This window comes from Hevea brasiliensis, chromosome 2, assembly GCF_030052815.1.
Source record: "Hevea brasiliensis isolate MT/VB/25A 57/8 chromosome 2, ASM3005281v1, whole genome shotgun sequence".
In the NCBI taxonomy this organism is placed as follows: domain Eukaryota; kingdom Viridiplantae; phylum Streptophyta; class Magnoliopsida; order Malpighiales; family Euphorbiaceae; genus Hevea; species Hevea brasiliensis.
In genome coordinates this window covers 36737486-36753862 of record NC_079494.1, presented here as the reverse complement: position 1 = coordinate 36753862, position 16377 = coordinate 36737486, and positions in this window count along the sequence as shown.

Sequence of the window (16377 nt, the reverse complement as noted above, 5' to 3'; positions counted from 1 at the left end):
ATATACCTCCAACTTCCTGACTTTCATTTCGATGGTAGCTTGTAAACCCATCACACAGGCTTCGTATTCCGTGATATTGTTGGTGCATTCAAACCTTAACTTGATAGCTATCGGCAAATGTTTTCCGTTAAGGGATATCAACACAGCTCTAATTCCATTACCAGACAAATTGACAGCTCCGTCAAAATACATTTCCCATACATCAGTTGGCTCTTTTTCCTCGCCGTTGACTTCGTTAACATGCTATTCAGGGAACTCAAAATCCAAGGCTTCATAATCCTGGATAGGGTTTTCTGCAAGGAGATCAGCGATTACACTACCTTTTACTGCTTTCTGGGTCATATAGATAGTGTCATATTAAGAGAGTATGACCTGCCATTTGGCTATCCTCCCTGGAACGAATGGGCTTTCGAATACATACTTGATAGGATTCATCTTGGAGATGAGCCATGTCTTATGATTTAACATGTAGTGTTTAAGCCGATTTGCCGTCTAGGCCAATGCGCAACAAGTTTTCTCTAGGAAAGAGTACCTTGACTCGCAATCATTGAATTTCTTGCTCAGGTAATAAATAGCCCTCTCCTTTCGGCCTGTATCATCATGCTGCCCCAAAACACATCCCATTGAACTCTGTTGGACTGCCATGTATAGAATCAACAGCCTTCCCGCCATCGAAGGGACCAATATCGGCTGGTTTGACAGGTACTACTTAATTTTCTCGAAAGCCTCTTGACAAACTGAATCCCATTGAGTGGTGTTGTTCTTTCTGAGTAGTCTAAAGATGGGCTCAGCTTTAGCAGTGACTTGGAAATAAATCTCGAAATGTAGTTCAACTTCCCCAGGAAACTGCGCACCTCCCTCTCTGTTTTTGGGGATGGCATTTCTTGAATGGCTCGAACTTTGTCTGGATCCACTTCTATTCCCTTTTCACTCACTATGAATCCCAACAGCTTCTCAGATCTAGCTCCGAATACACATTTGGCTGGGTTCAATTTCAACTGATATTTTCTGAGCCTCTCGAATACTTTCCTCAGTACCTGTATATGGCTTTCTCCCTTCCTAGATTTGATGATCATATCATCCACGTACACCTCCACTTCTTTGTGCATCATATCGTGGAATAACGTGACCATAGCGTGTTGGTAGGTAGTGCCAGCATTCTTTAAGCCAAATGGCATGACCCGATAATAGAATACCCCCTACTGAGTGATAAAAGCCGTTTTCTTCTTATCTTGTTCGTCCATGGGGATTTGATTGTACCCTGACGCTCCTTCGATACATGAACATCTGCCCAATCCTGCAGCATTGTCTACTAGCACGTCTATGTGTGGGAGAGGGAAATCATCTTTCAAGCTTGCTTTATTAAGATCCCTGTAATCAACACACACCCTGACTCTCCCGTCCTTCTTCATTACCAGGACAACGTTTGCTATCCATTGAGGATATTTGACTACTTCCAGAAACCCAGCATCATACTGCTTTTTGACTTCATCCCTAACTTTGAGTAGCGTGTCAGGGTTCATTCTTCTTAGCTTCTGCTTTACTGGGATCGTCTTGGGAATTAGAGGAATTTTGTGCATCACTATGTGAGGGTCTAAGCCAGTCATATCGTCATAGCTCCATGAAAATACGTCCAAGAATTCTTTGAGTAAACTGACCATATCTTCTAATTCTCCACTCCTCACAACCTTAAGTTCCCTTTTTATTTCTTCTGTGCCTAAATTTATGGTGTGCGTTTCGTCCCCACAAGGCACTAGGGAAGGTTCATCTCTTTCATCCCTTTCTTCTATGAGTTCCCCTTCAGAATCACTTGAAGTAATGGCGTTATGGGGATTTCAAAATTAACCAGAGGAATTTCTTAGTCTATTGAATTTTAGGTGTTAATTGATGAATGGTCCTGAAGAAATGAAAGTGGAATATATCATAAGAATGGATTTTAAGAAAAAGGAAAAGAGAATTAGATGTAAAATGCGCTATTAATTCATTAATATTTGCATCATAAGAAAAAGGTCCATTTACAGTATTACACTTGTCACCATGGACGAAATGATCAAGTGTAGATAACCAAAGATACTTTACTCAAAATTGAGTACAGGAATGTCCTCTGCTGTCCAGTTGTCCAGTTCTTGCCCTTCAGCCATTGGCGAGATCAGGGCTTCATACAAGGAATCGAGATGGATGACATTAATGAATGGTTCGTCGGGTGATTCTTCAGCTTCCACTAGATTTTCAATGACCGGCTTGGTGAAGACCTTTGTGATTTTCGAGACTACATTCATTTTCCCGACTTTCTGATCGAATCTCTAATCCCGAAGCATATTTCTCATCCAGAATCGTCCATTCATGAGGGCGTCTTCCTCATAACCCAAGCCGCAATGGCTAACCTTCTGGATAGCTGGTATAGGTTCGACAATCCCCTGTAATGTGGCACCTAACCCCTTACCCTTTTCATAACCACTTTTGAGTATTACCTTTGCCACCATAGCCGTGGCCCCTTCATTCCTCGAGGTGGTTTCTTGCAATTCAAGAGCCTGGAAAGAGCTTTCCAATGATTCCTCAGCTGCTTCCACATAAGGAAGTGATTGTGGCTTGGTGACCAGCATGGCTTCCTCCCCTTTCACAGTGATGATTCTGCCGTCCATAATCTATTTAATCTTCTGGTGCAAAGTCGAAGGTACGGCATTAGCTGAATGGATCCAGGGCCTCCCTAGCAGCATGGTGTATGCAGGTTCAATGTCCATCACTTGGAATGTGACGTTGAAAGTGCATGCCCCGATTTGAAGCGGCAAGTCAATGTCTCCCAGTACTTCCCTCCTTGTGCCATCAAAGGCTCTTACCACCATGGCGCTTTGACTCATGTTCTACCGGTCGACCGGCAGCCTCGCCAAGGTAGCATTGGGCAAGACGTTAAGCACATACCCGTTGTCAATTAGGACCTTAGCAATTATGCAGCCTTTGCATTTTACTGTCACCTGTAAAGCCTTGGTGTGCTTCAAGCCAGCCGGGTCTATCTCTTATTCGGAGAAGCTGAAAAAACTGGATGCCTGAATTTGTCCTACTGTCTTCTCAAATTGCCCCGACGTGATATCGGGGTTTATGAAGGCCTGATCCAAAATTTTCTGTAGGGCTTGACGGTGCACTTCTGAGCTTAAGATCAATGACAATAACGAAATCCGGGCAGGTGTCTTCCTCAGTTGCTCAACAACGTCATATTCACTTTGCTTCATTATTTGAAGCAACAATTCCTCTTCCCCACTTGGTCCGGCAGGTTCTCCTTTCTCCACTTTCTCAACCTCTTTCGTATTCTCTTGTGGCTCTCCCATTTTTACTTTCCCTCTCTTCTTTTCCTTCTCTTCACCCCCGTAACATCTTCCACTCCGGGTTATGAATTCCACCTCTTGATCTGGTGGGGGGAAGTTACTGGCTATCTTTGGATTTGGTTGGGGAGTAGCGTTACCGGAGGGTCCGGTATAGGTCATCTTAAATTGCTCGTGGGGAGCAAAGCATGGTCTAGGAGGAGTGATGGGTGGAGTATAGGTAGGGCTGGGAGCCGATGTACTGCTGGATGCCTCTTGAGTGAAGACTTGAAAATTATAGTTCTAAGGCAAGCATGAGTGTTTGTGACTGGGAGCTGAGGCGGGGTTCGGATAACTGTTACTGGTGGTGGTGTTGTTGGCGTAGAGAAGGTCATTCTGGGATTAGAGGTGGAGGCATTCTGGCCGAATCTGGCTGTATTTACTCCACCCTCCATTTTTGACCTTGCTTGGTATCTTAAGATTTTGAGGGACAGCAAGTTCTGGACTTCTTGCCGGAATCCCTCACACCCTCGCAGCTCATGATCAGCTGCCCCTCCAAGGTAAGGATAGCTTGTGCCCCTTTCTTATCTTAGTGTTTGAGGGTAGAGGTAACCTTCCCTCACTGCCATTGTAAAAATTTCCTCAAAGTGAGGAATCAGTTGATCTACCTCCAAGGTCGACTTTCCTTCATCTGAGTCTATCATATTTACGCTATTGCCCGTACCATGATTAGGCAATGGGTTTGAGGTGACATGGGGAAGGGAGCCATTCCCTTCGATTTTTAACCATCCGTTTCTGATTAGGGCATGCACTCTCCCCCTGAGTGCCCCGCAGTTATCAGTTGAGTACCCATATGCCCCTCTATGATACTCGCACCGAGCGCTGGCATCATACCACCTGGGGTATAGCGGCTGAATTAAGTCAAGGGGGATTAGCACTATTTGATTTATACCAACAAGGTATCGATATATTTCGCTGAGTGGGAGGGGAAGGGGTGGATCAGGATTTCTTTGTGGTCTTGGGTTATTTTGTGGTGGTCTTGGTTGAATAGTTTGAGGAGGTGGTCTTGGTTGGTGAGTTATTGGTGGTGGATACTGTGGGCGCGGATGAGGATAATTTGGGAAAGGGGGTGGAATGTTGGCATTGTTGGGCCATAAGGGGGAGGATATAGCCGGTAGTGTTTTGAGGAAATGGGGAGTGGTTATTCTGTCGGGTGATGGAATGCACATCACCCTCTTTCTTTTTGCCAAAAATAGCAGTTTTCTTCGCAGGATTTTCATTCACCTCCTGCAATCATCCTAACCTGAGATTAGCTTCAATCCTCTAGCTAGCTTGAATAATGTCTGAGAAGATGTTAGAGGTATTTTCAATCATTAGATTGAAATACGGTGCCTTCAAGGTCTCAATGAACAAAGAGCATAGTTCATTGTCAGTAACTGGAGGATATACTTCTGTCACTTTCTCTCTCCACCTCTGGGCATACTCCTTGAAGCTTTCTCTTTCTCTTTGCATCAGGTTTTGGAGGTCTCTCCTTGTGGGGCCTACGTCGCAGTTGAACTTGTATTGTTTCAGGAAAGCGTTGGCCAAATCTTTTCAGGAGCGCAATTTGCTCCTGTCCAACTGAATGCACCATCTCAGGGCTACCCCGGAGAGACTCTCATGGAAGAAGTGGACTAAAAGTCTATCGTCTTCTGTCAGGGTAGACATTTTGGCAATGTAAGTAGCTAGATGAATGCGGGGATCTGAATTCTCGGTATATTTGTAGAAGTCTGGGACTTTGAACTTGGGCGGCACCACCACGTCTGGCACCAATCTTAGCGATGCCACATCAACTGAACCATACATGTTTAGACCCTCTATTGCACTTAATCTTTCTTTTAGAGCAGACAGTTTTTCATTTTCTCTGACTTTGCTCTCTCCTCTTGGATGAGCTATTCCCGCAGCTGGGAAATAAGGGGCAGGGGGAACCGGAGGGATTGAAGTGTGTGTCTTGGCATTTGGGACAGCCGGATAGTAGGAGAAGGGTAGGTCATTATTCAGGGGGGTTGGATTGACAGTGATCGTCGGATCCGGGATAGGTAGCTGGAAAGTAAAAGAGGTTAAAGCATGATGAGAATCAACCATTGTAGGAGGTGGGGGAGGTAGTGGTAAGTTGGGCTCCGATGCAGGCTTATTTTGGGACATCTCCCTCATTACTTTCATGAGCTCTAAGACCTGGTCTTTCAATTCAGAAACCTGTCCTTGTAGGTTCTGGACTTGCTCCTGATCTTCCATTAGCCTTCTTGTTCATGATCTTGTTAAGTACACTCGTCTTGGTTGAATTGCGTGTCTAGTCAGGCTTGCTCTGCTTGAAGCAATGTTGATTTTCTGTAAGAGATAAAACAAAGTCTTTTAGTGAATTTTGAACTTAAAAATTTAAAGGTCCTGGTTTGGACAAAGGATACGGTGGCATCTAAAAGCCAGGAATGAAATCCACAGAAGAATAATTGCATCAATTTTATCATGGCATCGCTCGATAGTCTAACGGTGAATGACTGGATCGAATGCGTGTCTATGATACTTGTCCATATGGTACATTCAACTTTTCGCACAACCCTAGCGAGGATAGTTCCTACGAGAGTTATACTATTCATTCACAATTTTGCTAAACAAAGGCCCAAAGTTATTTCATTAATCGAATAGTTCATACATAGCACTCTTTACATTGGCCTAGGCTCAGGGAGACTCTTTATAATGTAATGACATTTTCTAAGATATTCGTAAAGCCTTTTTTCTTATCTGGCAGGGTCGAACATTTTCAAGGCATATTCGGATTCGGGCAAGAGTTCTTGTTTCCCCTGAGCTATCATTCTTTCCAGTTGGTCAACATTTTCTTTCAGCTCTTGATAGAGAGTGGCTTGTTTTTCTTTTTCCTTTCTTTCTTTAGTACATTCTGTCAGAATATCATTGATAAGCTGTGCTTGCTCCTTCAGTTCAAGCTTCTTCTTTTTGCTTTTTTGTTTATACTCTTCCATGAGTATTTCCTGGTATTCCATTCTCTCTTGGAGCTTGCTATTCCGAACTTCTGCCTCTTTTATTGTGGCTTGGAGAGAGATCTTTTCCTTTTCCCACCGCGTTTCTTGCTCCTCAAACTCTATCTTTTTGGCCATTGCTTCTTCCCTTAGCCTTTTTACCTCTCTTCCGAGGATGTGCTATTGGTCCTCCAACTGCCTTATTCGTTCCTGTAATTCCTGGTTTTCGGTGATCGATTTTTGTAGAGAGTCGGCGAAACGAGCGCTAATTTCTTCTGAAAGGATGTTCCGACAGGGGCTGCTACCTTCGAGTTCGGTAGGATCGGCAGTTAGGTGTCCTTGATCCCTACTGGCTCTCCATTTAAGATAATCGCCCGTGGTACTCAGACCTTTAGGCGACCTTTTTATCATAGTGATGTTTTCCCAGGATTTACGAGCTATTTTCAATTCTTCTTCATTATCGAGCTCATGATAGAAATGACCTTGGTGGTATTCTTCAATACTGAGTACGGACTGGGTTAAGCAGACCTACCTCATTACCAATGCTGGAACGTAACTTGTGTATCCGGACACTGCAATTAGAGAAACTGAATTATTACCCCCTGTGCTGAACAAAATAGGTCGACCCGACGCCCACATTTTCCTCCAGCAATAATTGTGGCTGTTGAAGCTTAGAATTCGCTCTTGCCACTGTAGCTCGTCTTTTGGGCTAATCACTAATTTGATCATCTTCTCAATAAGAGGGTGGTCAAGGTACCACGTCAACCCCCTCGTCTCTACAGAGCACATGTGACTGATGATCTAGAGGTATAACAATTGGGAACAACACTTAATAGACCCCCTGCCTTGTTGTTGACAGTAAGTAAGAGTCAACAGAGTCTCTGCAAGGATTGCCGGTATTGGGTTGATCTTCTGTTTTTCTACTCTACTGCCCAGAATATCTCCGTGACACTGCAGGTTATAATCCCCGAAGGCCCAGGGAATAAGATCAGGCCGTAGATTCCCAAGGCTAGTGCTAATGAAGCTTACTCCCATTGTTCAGCTTGGATGTACAGGTCCAAATGCTTCTTGAGGTAGGTCCAATACCACCCGTGCGTGTTTCCTTAGACAGTTTCTCTTGCCTTTGCTTCCTCTGGGGGAATTCCCAACATATGCGCGAACTGCTTCCAGGTCTGCCTATGCTCGAGGTGTAGGTAGATCCGACTCTGTGCCTCATAGGGAATTTCTAACAACGCTTGATATTCTTCCATAGTGGGGGTAGTATCGATGTCGTTGAAGGAGAACACCCCATACTTGGGATTCCAAACCGACAGCATGGCCTTTAATGCCAAAACTTGGACTTTGACTCGTAGCAAGGTCACAATCCTTCCATATTTTTCCTCAAATCGTGCCTTGACGTGATCGGGAAGCAACCTCTAACTACTGGATAAACCCTCGAGATTTGCTTGGGTCTAATGGAGGTAACAAGCCATCATCAGACCTAGTGATATCACTTCACGGGGGTGCTAAACTGTGAGGTTGTCTGGGCCACGGTTTAGCATTTGGTTATTGTCTAGGAACCTCTTTCGCCGACTGACTCGAGGAGGCCATATTAAAATTGATGCTTATTCTTTCACAGATCCTGATTTTGTGATGCCTGTGGAGGAAATTTGTTAGCGGGACAAATTCAGGTAATTTTGAATTACACTGTTGGCAGGGTGATATCTACACATTTATCAAAGTAGGAAAATGTGTAGATTCTCCTAACAATATAATCCAAAATTACCCTTAAAGGTAAAAACATAAGAAAACACAAACAAAGTAGGGTGAAAGTAAGTATGTCACTTTTGTCCTACAATAGGGAAAATCCTAATACCGGGTAGGTGCTGCCTAATTGGATAGTTCTATCTTGTGAGGTAGTTTGCTATGGCTTCCAGCTATTGTGATGGTTTAGCTCAAGGTCTAATTTTCTAAAAGCCACAGGTTCCCAAATTACCCCTACTGAAAACAGTAGAGCCCCATTCTATCACCATGATACTAATGGAAGAGTTCCACGGGTATCATAGTAAATAGAATGAGTTTCAATCTGAGCAGAAGCCTTCACGGATACTAACGGGGTAAAACCCACGGGTACCGCTACATGACTCCCTCCTACTTTCCTAAAGGGTAAGAAAGCCCGGGTATAGGGCTGAAGTGTGTGAGGACATTGTGTATGTACTTAGTGTGTGAAGGGACACATTTACCTCTTCCCTTTGGGGGGGGAGTTTTTTTGCATTTTTTTTGTTTTGACGGGAGTTGTTGTGAGGAAGAAAACAAGCAAAGATGGTTAGAATAATAACAAATTGATATATCAAGACTTTCGAATTTTGCAAATAAAAAAACCCTTAATTACGATTTCAATTTATACGAGCATAAAACTAGATCTATTCTTGGACCTCTAAATGATGAGTAAAAAAGAAGTCCCCAGTGGAGTCGCCAAGCTGTCGCATGGTATTTTGCGGTCGCCTGGATGAGCACTCACCGAATTAGGAAAGAGTGAGGAGTCGCCACTTTAATTTTGAGGAAAATTAAAGGAAACCATTTGCACAAAAAAAAGGTAAATTAAAAGAAACCACTTCGAAAACAGAGATTCTAGGTTCGGGGTCCATATACGAGCAAGGAAGGTGTTAGGCACCCCGCCTCGTCCCTCTATGAGGGTAAATAGATTTAATATTATGCTCTTTACAAATTAAAATCGATAATTAGGGGGTTAAAATGATGATGTTAATCCCTTAGATAAAAGGAATATTTGATTTTTCACTGGTTCGGGTTACCCAGATACATAAGTACATAAGATGACCCTTAGTGAGTCGGTGTTGTGTAGCGGTTTTGGTTTAGAGGGTTACTTTGCATATTGTGCTATTTTAGTTTGGATTTGAGAGAATCCGGGTAAAACCTCTCCCGATCTCTAGGGGTAATCTGTTTAAGGTTTGAGTGAGGAATCTCGGATAAGAACTCTCCTCTAATCTCCGCATATTTATTAAAATTTTGATTGAGAATCGGATAAGAACTCTTTTCCGATCTCTTTAAATATTTATTAAAATTTTTGATTGAGAATCGGATAAGAACTCTCCTTCGATCTCTTTAAGTATTTATTAAAATTTTGATTGAGAATCGGATAAGATCTCTCCTCCGATCTCTTTAAATATTTATTAAAATTTTGATTGAGAATCGGATAAGAACTCTCCTCCGATCTCTTTAAATACTTATTAAAATTTTTTTATTGAGAATCGGATAAGAACTCTCCTCCGATCTCTTTAAATATTTATTAAAATTTTTGATTGAGAATTGGATAAGAACTCTCCTCCGATCTCTTTAAATATGCAATTTTAGAGTTTTAATGAAGGATCTCGGATAAGAACTCTCCTCCGATCTCTTGTTTTTTTGTTTGAATGAGGATCGGGTAAGAACTCTCCCCCGACCTCTTAAAATTTAATTACGATCGTATATCATAAGAACCTTGGACTAAGGGTTCTGGCATCCAAAGACGCTGAGAACCTGAACAAGGCTTCTCTTAACCCATTGATACCTTACAACTAGGGAGGGGGATACCAGACTGAATTTTTACCGATCTTCTTTGTGATCGCCTTACTAGTACCTTTTGACAGACAATGTTCGATCTCTTTTGTTTACTAGTCTGGGACCCAATCTTGCCTCGATCCCCCACTATACCAGGTTATTTCCTGAGCTTGTTTAGTGGTTTGACTTCATAACTTTTCCTCCGATTTATTATCCAAACTTTTATTATTTTGAAGAAACTCTCGTGTTAAGATACAGCTACCAACATTTTATGAAACTACCTATACATTATCCATAACCAGAACACCTACATTTGAAGGTAATAAAGGCTAAGAACAAATAAATAACATGAACTGATGAACAAGAGGTAAACTCAAGAGAATAACCACCTACGTAGGGGTCTTTAACATAACATAAACTTGACGAAAATTACGAGCATGAAAACAAAGAAAATAAAAAATGAGTACTTGATAAAGCAACGGTCTAGACACTCACCTGTAGGGGATTGAATCTATTGAACTAACTATGGAGTTACGAACACTGTAGAGCTGCGTGCTAATAGTCTAGGGACTAATGCTTGCCTTGAAATAAAGAATACCGAGTTAGAATGCAATCGAGCCGAAGTGACGATAATCGGGTTGTAATGAGATTGAGCTTGGAAAATAAAGGTGGATATAAAGATGAAAATGACGAAACTGAAACTGAGAGATGGTATCACAGAGTAATGAACAAACTGAAAAATGAAGAGTTTCAGCGTCCGACACTCCTTTAATGGAAATACTTTAGAAAACTGGTTTCTGAAGTTGTTCTATTTTGAAAGCTTAAAAAAATAGCAGAGTAGCAAGACTGAATCAATTTTTAAAGCCTTTCCACTATAATCACCACCCTTTTTTCGTTCTCCATTTTTTTCTCAACAGTATTGCATGTAGGTATTTATAGGGAACGAGTGCTCCCAATGAAGGGTCAGGATTTCCTCTGATGGAGATGGAAGGTTTGGATTGTAAAGGACATGATCTGATGCCTGAGAATTGAAGAGAATCAAAATGGACGGCCGGGATCCTATTCAGAATATTTGTCCTTTCTCTTTTCTAATCCAACGGTTCAAAATTTTCTTGTCAAGGGAGATCCGAGGGCCGGGAATAAAAAGCACCGGTTTTATCGTCTTCTCTTTGATCCAAGGGCTCCGGGCTTATCCTTACAAGTGAGATCAATGGTGGTGGAGATTTGATCTTATCTGCAATGCTTTAACTACCTCGGCTCTGATTATGACGACAGTTATTAGAAGTTGTCTCATCCTCTTTTGTCTTTCTGATCTCCCATTCCTTCCGATCTTTTTATTATGACCCTTTTCTGATCTCTAGTACCGAGCTCTTCTCCCGATCTCTCCCATTCCAGAACCTTCCTCTCTATCCGAGCTGCTTTAGTTAAAGCATTTAATCCTTCGATTACCGATGCATCCTCTTCGATTTCCGCTAGTAATAAATGCTCAGACCCCTCTATATATATATATGCCTCAATCGGGGAATTTCTCCCACATTTCATTCCTTCCTCTTTCCATTTCTTTCTTCTTTTGTTTTTGTTTTTCCGGTAACATTATGGCCATGGTGACTGCTTTTGATCTTTTTCTGACTATTCTCTTTGTTCCTCGACTGAAAATTTATGACCCCGGTGATCGGAAAATCATGATTACCACATCTGATGACAGTGACATCTGATGACAGTGAGAGAACTAGACTAATTTACCGCTCAAGATCAAAAACATCGATCGCACCGATCTCGAATCAATCTACCGATAAAATAAGTGAACTGATTTCGGGCGAGAAGACTGCTAATTTCCCTCTTAACATCGGTGACTACCTCTTGAAGTTCATTTGGCTCCTTACTACATCGGGCGTCTCAACTGTAGCTCAGTTCTGGTTGATGACGTCGATGATGAATCCTCATCATCATGAGAGTCATAGTCACTCCATCTGAGCTGTACATATATCCGATGTCTGTGGCTGACTTTCTAATCAGACACATCTTTTGATTCAGCCATGAGACTAGGCTTTGACATAGGTCCTTACTAGGTAGAATGTACTGCCGATCTCTAGAGATCACCTAAATGATGTAATCTGACCTTTAAAGGTTCTCAATGATGTAATCCGATCTCTTGAGATCGCCCAAATTATGTAATCTGACCTTTAAAGGATGTAATCAGATCTCTTGAGATCGCCCAAATGATGTAATCTACTCTTTTGGAAATGAAATTTTATTTTGACAATTATCATTTTACTATTATTGCATTAGTTATTTTCCGATCTTTAATGTGCGTATTCGATCTGATTCCTAACTGAATAGCCCTAGGCCAATTCGTAATTCTAGACATCTTCCTTAATCCGCTGATCTTTAACCAGACGATCTCCCCTTATTTATTTATGGAGTTTCTGGAATGTTCTTGCAACGTGTCAGAAAAGCTGGCAAATTCCGCTAACCGATGCTCCGCTTGGGACACCGTGAGCATTGAATGCTCAGACGAGTATAAATAGGGGAAGGGTTAGTCAATTGCTCCTTTATATTATTTTCAGCACTTCCCGAGTGATTCCAAAATTCTCCCATTTCTTCAAGTTCTTCCGGCATTGATCACACTCCGGTAAGGGTTTTGATCTTTCTCTTAGTTAAATTCCTTCCATTTCTTTGAAAATGAGCGGCGTCGAGGGTCAGAGAGCGGCGAGCCCCCCTTCCGTCCACGTCTTGTGGTCGTTGGATGAAGTCGAAGTGGTCAGACCAGGTGGGCGATCTAAACCTCCTACGACCTCCGTTTCAACCCGTGGTCAAGCGGCACCATCAAGACGAATGCATTCCTTAGGGAGAGAAAACCTTCCCGTGGATGAGCTGCCGTTAATCCTTCAAGAAACTGATTTGCAGTCGATTAGCCAAGAATACAACCTTCGGACCGACTCATACGAGCTTATCAGATGCCATGGCAATCTCTGAGCCGATCACTTCTTTGAAGAAAATGATGCGATCATGATATACGAAGAGCAATTAAAAGCCAGGCTGCGGTTTCCTCTTGATGACTTCTTCAAGGACATTCTGAAATTCCACCAAGTATAAATAACCCAAGTACATCCGAACTCATGGCGGATCCTGGTAGCCTTCAGAGGCCTCTGCCGAGCTAAGGGACTCGATCCTACAGCGAAGGTGTTCGCTGAGCTACATAGGCTCACTCGTCGAAAGGACGATGAGTACTGGTTCTTTCAGGTGAAACTGCATTGTGGGCTCTTTACCGATCTGCCCTCCTCACTGAAGAATTGGAAAAATCGCTTCTTTATTTTGAGGAGCAAGATTCCAAATGGTTTTGAGGGTTTCCTACGTAGCTGGCTGCATCTGGGCCCATCACTTCTGAAGCATGTTGCCCTGAGTAGGGAAGAGGGCGCAATGGTAATGGAGCTACAAGATTAGGCAGCCACTCAGAAGTTCTCCTGTTTAGATGCGATGATGGCCGAACTACACCATTGGATGATGGGGCTAGTTACCGATGAAGAACGCGGGCTTCAGCTCTCTGACCTCGGCCTCGGTACTTTCTATATCTCTGATCTCTGGGCCTTAGCAAACTCACTGACTTTTCTTTGTGTAGGTATGGCGGGCAGCGAGGCTTCCAAAGAGAGCCGAAAGCATAAGAGGGAGGTCTCCAAGAAAGTGCGGGAGATGAAGAGTACCGAGGCCTCACAGACGCCAAGGCATGATTCAAGAGAGGTGCAGGGAGGCTCGTCCTGACCCTCGGGACCGCCGATCCCTGAAATAGAAGTAGTCTGGTCTCCTCCTCGATAAGAAGAACCACCGCCTCCACCTGCTCCTTTGAGTGTAGAAGGTGGTCCTTCCCAACCCACTACGAGGACTCTTTCCCGGGCACCCAGGTCCTCATTCATTCCTTGGAGAAGAACCGATCTGTATGAGAGAATCTGGGTTTGGTAAAGGTTCTGGGAGTTTCCATATGCCTCTAGAAGGATCGGTACAGGCTGACCCAAGGCAACATCGATGATCTCCTGGCCCAGACGATGAGCTTGAGTGTGGAGAGCTTGGTGAACCAGCATATCATCAGGGAAAAGGCTCATCATTTGAGGCAGGAGATCCAGAAGGTGGGCCAGGATGCAGCTTCCGCCCGAGCCCAACTTTCATCCGCCCGGGACTATTTAGCTGAAATTGAGGGGCGAATGAAATTCTATGAGGATAAATTGGCCGAGCAGGCTTATGATCTTGAAGAAGCTCGAGCGCTCTGAGCTGCTGATGTCACTTGCCTCACTGAAGACCTTAGAGCAAAAGAAGAAGAGACAGTGATGAGAGAGGCCGGTGCTTATGTGAATGCCCACGGGGACCTTTTGGCTGAGCTCAAGAGGCGTTATCCTGAGGAGGAATTTTCTTGGATGGTGGACCTGGCTCCCCAAGATGAAGAGGAGAGCGAGGAGGAGGCTGAGGGAGATAGAGAGGGTGAGTGAAATGTAGAACAGGCTGGGGGTGATCCTCCAGCCGAATGACTTGTATTTTTTACTTTGAAATGAAATGAAATTCTCTCTTTTGTTCAATGACTTGATGAGATCGGAAAGTATTTAAGTTGTGCAAGCGCCTGATTATTTGAACATGTTAGAATATCAAACTTGAAAGCGATTATTAATCTATGTATGAGAGGTCGGAAAAACATTATAAGCATGAGATCGGTCTAAGCCGAGAATAAACAACGGATAGAACTTAAGATTATTAAGATTGGAAACCTGATTTGAACACTTAAGATCGGAAGCACCATTAAGCCGGATTGAAACTTTAACTTTATTAAACGATCATCCACAATATTTATAAAAGGGAGATCGAAAATGAGATTGGATGGCACGAAGACCTAATGTTGGTGTGATTTGGTTTAACGAGAGATCGAAAATGTGATTGACTGGCAAGGCAACTTGATAATTGGTTTGAGAGATCTGTAATGAATTGAACGATATGGAGACTTGGCACTGGTTTGATCTTTTTGAAGAGAGATCGGTAATGAATTGAACGACATGGAGACTTGGTGTTGGTTTGATCCCTTTGAAGAGAGATCGATAATGAATTGAACGACATGGAGACTTGGTGTTGGGAATCGATTTCAAAGTCTATTAATTTCGGGGATCGGCCAAAATATGGTGTCGACAGTCATAGTGGCTAATAAAATTTCGAATATTTTAAAAGCCGCAAGGTAACTATAGTACTTAAAAAGATTATAAAATTTTAAGATTCAATTGAAAATTAAATTTAAAATGATTACAAGTAAAAAAAGTAAGATTTTCAAAATTTAAGAGTCAAATATATATTTTTAATAAAAATAATAGAAAAATATAAGAATACATATAAAAGTTTTGCAAGGGGAGGGGGGGGGGGGGGGGGCTATATTTTTTATAAAATTCATAGAAAGGATAAAGGTATAAATATAAATTTTACAAAGTTTGGAGGAGGGGCCATGACCGCTCTCAGCATCCACTTAGTTTCGCCCTTGCTTCCCAAGAAGTAAGTTACCTAGTTTAGGATAACTTAATTCCTAGGAAGTAGAAGAAAAATGACATTTTATTTTCTAGGAAGTTACTTTTAATTAAAAAAAATTAAAATTTTACAATTTATGAGAACTTGAAGTTCTCTAACTCACTTAAGCCCAACCAAACAAAACTGTATTAATAATTAGTAGGCTAAAATTGTTTGTCATTCATTATTCTTAAAATTAGAGTGATATAACAGATCAATCCCTAAATTAAATTTTTTTTTTTCATAATATAAACCTCATTAGACTTTAATTTGATGCAAATATTCCTTTTGTTTTCTAGTTTATTATGTAGATATGGCACTTATTAGAGGAAAAAAAATATTTTTTTCTTCCCTTTGTCTATTCTCTTTCCCAAATCTATTTTCTTTCCCAAATCTATTTTCTCCCTATCAAACCCATCAATCCTCCTTACCTACCCCATAATTCCTGCCTTTTCCCCACCCACACAACCTGACCATAACTATGCTTTATTCATCCATTTTGGATTTAAACCCCTAACATCAATCTCCAAGGGATTGAGGCACTAATTGAGCCTTGTTTAGGTTGAGGCCACCATATGTCGAGATCTTTGACTCTTCAAACCACTAAGGATTTTGCCAACTCTATCAACTTGCAAAAGGAACACTCTTTGACACTCACATAAAAGATTAGTACACAAAGGTAATAAGATGACTAAAATAGATAACCACCTAAGTAAAGACAAAAAAAAAAAAAAAAACCTTCCTTGAAACTACCTAAACATGAATTAGTCTATAAACAGTAGCTAGGATCCAAAATATTTAAAGAACATGACTTAAAGAAAGCAATTAATGTTCTTAAATTATGAGACTTGAACATCCTTCCCATGAATTTTTACGATTCCTTCTTTCCCTAAGGTTGTTAGTGATTTTCTATTCTTGTTAAAGTAAATTACATCTTTAAAAGACCAAAATCAATTATTGGAAGGCTTAAACCATGCAAATAATAAATAACATATGCATTGGAA